Raw genomic sequence first — 9,064 nt, forward strand, 5'->3', positions numbered from 1 at the left:
AAGGAAGTTAGGGATGGAGGGAGGGAGGGAGGAAGGGAGGAAGGAAGGAAGGAAGGAAGGAAGGAAGGAAGGAAGGAAGGAAGGAAGGAAAGGAAGAAAAGAGGGAGGGAGGGAGGGAGGGAGAAATGGAGGGAGGGAGGGAAGGAAGGAAGGAAGGAAGGAAGGAAGGAAGGAAGGGAGGGAGGGAGGGAGGGAGGGAAGGAAGGAAGGAAGGAAGGAAGGAAGGAAGGAAAGGAGGAAAGGAGGGAGGGAGGGAGGGAGAGAGGGAGGGAGGGAAGGAAGGAAGGAAGAAAGAAAGGAAGGAAGGAAGGGAGAAAGGGAGGGAGGGAGGAAGGGAAGAAAAGAAGGAAGGAAGGAAAGAAGGAGGAAGGAAGGAAGGAAGGAGGAAGGAAGGAAGGAGGAAGGAAGGAAGGAAGGAGGAAGAAAAGGAAGGAAGGAAAGAAGGAAGGAAGGAAAGAAGGAAGGAAGGAAGGAAAGAAGGAAGGAAGGAAAGAAGGAAGGAAGGAAGGAAGGAAGGAAGGAAGGAAGGAAGGGAAGAAGGAAGGAAGGAGGAAGGAAGGAAGGGAGGGAGGAAGGAAGGGAGGAAGGAAGGAAGGAAGGAAGGAAAGAAGGAAGGAAGGAAGGAAGGAAAGGAGGAAGGAAGGAAGGCAGACAGGCAGGGAAGACGCCTGCTGTGGGCCCCTGGGAAGCCTCTGGATCAGGTGTGAACCTGCACCTTCCGCGCTGTCGGAAGCGAAGCCTCTGAGTGGAGGCGGGCAGGACCTCTCCTTGTGATGGAGCTAAGACAGCACCTTCTAGAATGTCTTCTCTCTCCAGAGAACCCCCTAACTCAGGTACTCACCTCCCAGCTTCCTTGTCCCCACACTCGAACCCACGTCCGAATCTACTGCAGGGCTCGTCAAACACAGGTGGGGGGCCCTCGCTGCAGCGTCGCCGATGGGGTGGGTGCCCAGGGGATGTTCGTCTGGGTCGGAGGGCCGGCGTTGGGAACCTCTGGTCCAGCTCATGCTGACTGACCACAGCAGTGACGGAAGCCGCGATTACCGACACAGTGGGCGAAGCCGGACAAAAGCGCTGGGAGGCAGTCCCCAAGAAGAACGTTCGATGCTGTCTCCCACCACAGTGACGCTGTGACACCTCCGCCTTGAGACTTGGCACGTGGAGCCACCCACAGGCCTTGGGGTCCCCCTGTGGGAGGTGACCCCGGGCTCTCCCTGTCAGAACGTCGTGGTCCATTCTCCGGTACCGTGCGTCGCCTTGAGACGGCCCGCAGCTCCGTCTGCCGCAGCCGCCCACCCCCGCAGCTGCCCACCCCCGCTGCCGCCCACCCCCGCAGCTGCCATCCGTTGCCTGCCCTCGGCCAGATTTGCCCGGAAATTAATGAACATAATGAAAAGCGGTTGCGTGGTTTCCCATAGTCAGCATGCAGCCCACTTCCCAGGGAACTCGGCTCGTGTGTAAAGTTCTTGGTGGATATCTGACTTCAAAGGGGAAAATATAATTAAATCTGTCTACAGATGTAAGCATGATCAGAGCCTCGGCCCACAGGACCTCTGTCTGCGGGGCCGTCTTAGAAACACAGGGGAATGAAATATTGCTGTTTGTCTAACGTAACGGGCAAAAATATTTTAAATAAATAAATGTTTCCTTGAGTCTCGGCTTACAACACAAGTGCAATTGATGCCCGGGCTGCCGGCGCTGAGGTCTACGGAATGCATAATGCCGCGTTTTCGTTTGATATGATATTGTGGGGAAAGTTACCATCTGCCGCTCCGAGGAAAAAAGTGAATGTTTTGGAAAGGACAGGGAGATGTGTGTGCCAAAATATGTAGCCCATCTCCTGTGGAAGTGTTTTAGGGACTGGATAGTTTTTCAGCTAGATATGTATCGGTTTTAATTATAATGTTAAGTAGCTCTCCTGTTTGGACTAGGCATACTTATTATAAATAAACTGGATTCATCTATGAAAGGGCACTCCGAATGGCATTTCATAATCCAAGATAAGAATTATAATCTGGTTTGAGTTATCATAATGTGCCAATCACCCTAAACAGTTCCCAGGCAGGCTCCTTTCTTTTAAATTTACACACACACACACACACACACACACACACACACACACACACATACATTGATTACAGAGACACACACACACATTGATTACAGACACACACACACACATTGATTACAGACACACACACACACACACATACATTGATTACAGAGACACACACACACACACACACACATACATTGATTACAGAGACACACACACACATTGATTACAGAGACACACACACACACATACATTGATTACAGAGACACACACACACACATACATTGATTACAGAGACACACACACACATTGATTACAGACACACACACACACACATTGATTACAGACACACACACACACACACATACATTGATTACAGAGACACACACACACACACACACATACATTGATTACAGAGACACACACACACATTGATTACAGAGACACACACACACACATACATTGATTACAGAGACACACACACACATTGATTACAGAGACACACACACACATATTGATTACAGAGACACACACACACACACATTGATTACAGAGACACACACACACATTGATTACAGAGACACACACACACATATTGATTACAGAGACACACACACACATACATTGATTACAGAGACACACACTCATTGATTACAGACACACACACACACACATTGATTACAGAGACACACACATACACATACATTGATTACAGAGACACACACACACCCACACACACACGCACACACATTGATTACAGAGAGGAAGGGAGAGGGAGATAGAAACATCAATGATGAGAGAGAATCATGGATCGGCTGCCTCCTGGACGCCTCACACTGGGGGATCGAACCTGCAACCTGGGCCTGTGCCCTGACCGGGAATCGAACCGTGACCTTCAGGTTCATAGGTCAGCACTCAACCACTGGGCCACGCCGGCCGGGCCGGGCTCCTTCCTCAGTGTACCTTCAGACATCGCTGCCCTGTGATTTGCCCCCGTGGCTCAGGCAGACGTCCTTGAAAAGCTTGAGGGCTAAAGCCACTCCAGATTGCAGACACACCGCCATCTTTGGGGTCTCCTACGCCTTGTTTGAATGCAGCGCCGATACTTGGGCAAGTCCATTGCCTCTGCGGGTCTGAGTCTCTCATCCACTCCCTGGATAACCACACTCCCCAGCGGGGGACGGGGCTGGCTTCCCGCCTGCCGCCCGTGCAGGCCGGAAGCCTCGCACACTTGGTGCGGGGCCAGCTTGCAGGGCCCAATTTTTGTGCAAAGGCCTCCATGTTTTTACTGGGCACTGAGCCCCACGAAGCATGCAATTTGTGCTGACATGGGGTGGAGGGAGCTCAATATGGTAGCCAAGTTGGGGCTCACTCTGTAAACGGCGGCCCCCCCCCTCCCTGTGGAATGACCTGGAAGCTGCCCGCCCTGTAGTATCCGCTGTCCAAAGAACATCGAGGCAGCCGGCCTGGGCTCGGCCTGAGCCCATGGATTTCACGGTGCAGGTGCTCCTTCCCGGGATGGGAGATGCCCCCTTGCGTAACATTCAGGGCGTCTATGCACACGGGCCGCCTCTCTCACCACATCTTCGTAATTTAAAAGAAAAATAACGCTGCGATGGGAACTTCTCATCAGAACGCTCAGACGGGAAATCTGTACCTTGTAGAAACCATAGACGCCTCCCCTCTCCCCTTCTGTCTCCGGAACCACGCCTTTCACCCAGACTCCGTCTCTTTCTCCTCCTCCCCCCCCCCAAAACTGCCCAGGGAGCTGGAAGGAACTAGTCAACGCCCAGGGCAGCCATGTGGGAGAACTCTGTTGTGGGATTCAGGGGTCCTCAAACTGTTTAAACAGGGGGCCAGGTCACTGTCCCTCAGATCGCTGGAGGGCCGGACTATAGTTTAAAAAAAAAAACAACTATGAACAAATTCCTATGCGCACTGCGGGCCCGGGACGCGTCGGCTGCTAAGCAGGACAGGCAGCGGCACCCGGCGGGCCGGATCAATGTCCTCGGCGGGCCGCATGTGGCCCGCGGGCCGTAGTTTGAGGACCCCTGGATTACATCTTCATCAGAACGCAGGGTGGCACTTGCATCTAAGCAGAGGCTGTGCTGCAGATTCTGGATGGGGGCGGCGGGGGGAGCAGGGAATTACATGCGGGTCAGCACCATCATGGGTCCCGGGAGGCAACCCCAAGGTCATGCCAATTCCGGCAAAGCGAAAGCCACGTTTTAGAAAAAGTTTTATTGATTTTTAGAGAGAGGGAGAGAGAGAGAAACAACAATGGTGAGAGAGAACCATGGATCAGCTGCCTCCTTCACACCCCCTCCTGGGGATGAAGCCTGCCACCTGGGCATGTGCCCCCGCCAGGAATTGAATTGGTGACCTCTGGGTTCACGGGTGGATGCTCAAGCATCGAGCCCCACTGGCCAGGCGAAAGCCACGTTTTTAACCTGCCTTACCTGCCAGCGCTTCGGTGGGCGATGTATTGGTGTTTGGCCACATCCTTTGCAAGTGAGCAACACCGCTTCTCCCCCTTTTTGCCGCGTCCAGGAACCTGAGAGCTTGCAAGTCCCGTGCGCTTCCGAGGGCACATCCTTCTCTGGTTACTAAGACATATCCGCCGCCCTTCCCACGTGCAATTCCATCCGCCGTCTCGCGCTCAGATTTTCCCTGTGTGTAAACTGGCCTCAGCATCTGCGATGTGTCCCAGGGTCCCATGACGCCCCACACATAGACCCAGTCCCCTCGCTCCCGCCCCTCTCCCCGATGCGGACAGAGGGCTCCATGGCTGCTGTTTAAATCAATTCCTGCGCAGATTTCCCCCCGTGGCCTCCGATGTCTGGGCTGCACCTGCTGGGGAGCCGTTATCTTTTCTCTCTGGCGAGCCCCCGCGTGTCTCCCCGGAGTGGTGTTTACAGGGTAAGAGATACTCGGCCTCTGAGTGGGAAAGCTACTTTGCACCTGGCATGTGGGAGAGCATTCCAGAAAGGAAGGGCTCGGTGAAGGGCGCATTCCCATGTGAAATTCCCCGATGGAACCTCAGAACCCTCCCACCCCCGCCACGCTTGAACAGCATTTCTTAAAACGCCATGTGGGCCCCGGCTGGTTTGGCTCCGTTGGGTGAGCATCGTCCCATGCCACGCGAGGTCACCGGTTCAGTTCCCAGTCAGGCACAGACCCCAGTTTCAGGCTTGATCCTTGGTTGGGGGCATGGAGGAGGTAGCCGATGGACGTTACGTTTTCTCACATTGATGTTTCTCTCTCTCGCCCCTCTCCCTTCCGCTCTCTCTAAAAATCAATAAACTCTTAAAAAAAACAAAACAAACAAACAAACAAAAAAACGCCACCACGTGGTTTGGCTTCTGAACATGAGCTCTTCAGCTCTGATTCAGTTGCAGGCCGACAAGGACCGGCCGCCTTACAGAGGTGCCTCCAGCCCCCCAGAGCGGAGGCACGGAGCCGAGGGGGAACGGGGTCCTTAGGTTGATGCAAAACCACAGGACAGTATTTCAGGAGCGGGGTTTTGATGCAGAGAAGAGGGGACATTTTGTGCGGGTTCGGGCTCTGAGGGTTAGGTCGCCGGCTGCATCCCAGCGTGGACAGTTTTCACAAATAACCTGGGGCCGGGGGGTGTGGGGGGGCGGACGCGCGTGGAGTCTTCCATGGCTGTGAGCATTCCCGCTCTCAGGAGCTTACAGAGAGGACGTGCGTAGACATACCCGGTGTGGCTCAGCGGAGAGAGCGTCGGCCTGCAGACCACAGGGTCCCGGGTTCGATTCTGGCCAAGGGCACAGACTTGGGTTGCAGGCTCCTCCCCTGACTGGGGCGTGTGCAGGAGGCAACCCGTCGATGTGTTTCTCTCACGTCGATGTTTCTCTGTGTCTCTCCCTCTCTCTCCCTCTCTCCCTAAGAATCAGTGGAAAACCATCCTCGGGTGGGGATTAAAAAGAAAAGAAAAGGAAGAACGTGCATAGAGGTTTCCCCACGTCTGGGGTTACCGTTAGTCCCACCGCCCAGTGGGCCAGGGGAGGCACCTGCCGTCAAGGAGGAATGAAAAGACCCAAACCCCTCCTCAAACTCGGCCGAAAAGCAGACTGTAGGGGGCTTGACCAAAGCCCGATGCCCGGGGGGGGGCCCCGACGGCTCGTCTCCAAATCGCCAGGCGGCGTGCGCTGCAGGGCTGGCGGCCGGGACTCCGGGACCCCCCTGGGGAGCGCAGCTCACAGCCCAGAATGAGACCCCGCGTCCAGTGCGTTCCTCACGGGCACTGCCCCGCCCGATGGTCCGCCCCGCACCCAGGTGTGACCCACAGCCTCTCCCTGACAGGCGGCCTCCCTCAGGCCGACCCAAGAGAGCAGGAGCGACCTGGGTGGTTTATGGGGGCAGTTAGTGCCCCGTGACCCGGTGACCACAGGAACAGCGACTCCAAGGGAAGAATGTGGGGAAAGTGTGAGGTCCCAGGGGAGGGGCGGCTTGGAGGGAGTAGCTACAAAATTAAGACCCGTAAATCACTGGGCTCTGCAAAGGAGAGATGACTAAGTCAGTTAGGTGTCATGGAGTATCCATTGTAAATTGTGTGCCCCCCCAATCAGTTCAAGCTTATGCGGCCCCCCCACCCCCGCCGTGCCCCCTGTCTGTGTGCTGGGGGTCTGAGGACTCGGAGGACTTGGAGGCAGGGGTGTGCAGAGCAGAAAGAAGCAAGTATTCCGTGCTGTCCACTCACTATTTGTTGAGTGCTTCCTAGAGAGACCGAGTCAAAGTAATTGGTTTAAAAAGGCATTATTTAATGAGTGAATGCGTGCTGTGCTTCCAACAATGGTTGTTCTGCCTTAGCTGGTGTGGCTCAGTGGATAGAGCGTGGGCCTGCGGACGGAAGGGTCCCGGGTTCGATTCAGGTCAAGGGCACATGCCTGAGTTGCGGGCTCCATCCCCAGTGTGGGGGCGTGCAGGAGGCAGCCGATCAATGACTCTCATCATTGATGTTTCTATCTCTCTCTCCCTCTCCCTTCCTCTCTCTAATCAATACAAATATATTTTTTAAAAATACTATTAAAAACAATATCCATTGTTTTTAAAAAATATATTTGTATTGATTTCAGAGAGGAAGCCATTCCTTTGGCTGAGGGGTGGGAACCAGACGAGGTGTTTGCTTTTGAACATAGCTGGCATCACACACTCAGCAGCAGGGGTGACTTCGCCCTGTTTGTTCGTTTGCGCCCTCAGATGTGGAAAACCAGTGGACTCCACCTCAAACCCACTCCTGCTGGAGGCCCTCCCAACGCAGAGGTGGGGAGCGCTCGGTGGCGGGAGTTCAGACGCCATTTGGAGGCGGGATTGGACGTGTTCATCTTCTCATGCCGCAAAGTGACGGCCCCTCCCTCCACTGTGTGATGGAATGGTGTGGCGTCTCAGTCTCCTCATCTTCTCCCGAGCCTCCCAGCCGCCCGCCTTCCTTCTAGAATCTCTTCAACGCGCCTGTCTCGTCTCTGCAGAACAAAAGGGGAGAAATGTGATCATAAAATTGGCATTTGGCCCTAACCAGTGTGGCTCAGTGGATAGAGCATCAGCCTGCGGACTGAAGGGTCCCAGGTTCGATTCCGGTCAAGGGCATGCACCTTGGTTGCGGGCACATCCCCAGTGGGAGGTGTGCAGGAGGCAGCTGATCGATGTTTCTCTCTCATCGATGTTTCTGACTCTCTATCCCTCTTCCTTCCTCTCTGTAAAATACCAATAAAATATATTTTAAAAAAAAATTGGCATTTGGGTCCAAGGTCTTAAAAACAAAATGAGTGCCTTAAAAAAAAGGCAGAAAGGGAGGGAAGGAGGGAGGGAGGGAGAGGGAGGGGGGAGGGCGGGGAAAGGCTTGAGCTGCAGCCTGTTCCCTGGTCCTTGCTCCCGCACCAGTGCTCAGCCACCACAGGGCTTAGCTTCTCAGGTGTCCTTGACTTCTCTCGGGACCACGCTTTCTGTCTCCTTAAGCAGAGGCTGCTGGGCTGTGCGCGACCAGTGTCTCGCTCTCAGGGATTCCCTAGCGGGACACTTCCTTCACGTGTCCACTCCAGAAAGTCAACTCAGGATGCGTTCCCAGCGAGGCTCCGTGGTTGAACGTCACCCTAGGAACCAGGCGGTCACGGTTCGATTCCCAGTCAGGCCACAGGCCCCGGGTGCAGGCTGGATCCCCAGTGTGGGGCGTGCAGGAGGCAGCCGATCCATGATTCTCTCTCATCATTGATGTTTCTGTATCTCTCCCCCTCTCCCTTCCTCTCTGAAATCAATAAAAATATATATTTTTTAAAAGATGCATTCCCATAGGGTGGCATTGCAATGTCCTTTACCGTGGCCCTGAACATGGTGCCCTCTGCCTCCCTTTAACTGGGAAAAAAAAAACTAATAATAAAATGAGCAATATTATCTCCTAGTATTAAGTAAATCCTTTGTAAAAAAAAAAATAAATAAAAACAAAACAGTCCACCAACAAAAACAAACCTCTGCTTACAAAGTGGTAATAAACCTATGTTCTCAGCCTGACTCCCTTGCCCCAGCGCGAATGCTAAGCCTCTGTGTGGCTGGGGTCTGGGGCAATTACACTAAGGGCCAGGCCTGCAGTCATGCCCCAAATGGCTCTCTGGAGGGGAGCCGGGGCGTTCCCATTATTGTAAAGGCAAGACTTCAAACCAAATGTTGCTCTCTTTATTGATCCGCTTTCATCTCCTTTCATTGCCTTTCCTGTTTGGCCTTTTTCCTTTTTTTTCTTTTTTCCACCCCGGTGGTGAACACCCTCCAGTTGGTGATTGAAGACCTGGAAGGTGCTGTTTACAAAGGCTGTTAATGCCCCGTCCTCATTTCCTGCCTTCCTGCCCAGGAGCCTGACACACAGCCCTCCTCCATCGGCACTAAAACGTCCGAGAGGCCCCACTGCGCGTCTCGGTCTGCACAGAGCGGAGGACCGGGGGGCGAAGGCGCCCGCTCGTCCCTGTGGCTGGCAAGGAGGACTTCCTTTGCAGCCCT

This window comes from Plecotus auritus (genome assembly GCF_963455305.1).
Source record: "Plecotus auritus genome assembly, chromosome: 10".
In the NCBI taxonomy this organism is placed as follows: domain Eukaryota; kingdom Metazoa; phylum Chordata; class Mammalia; order Chiroptera; family Vespertilionidae; genus Plecotus; species Plecotus auritus.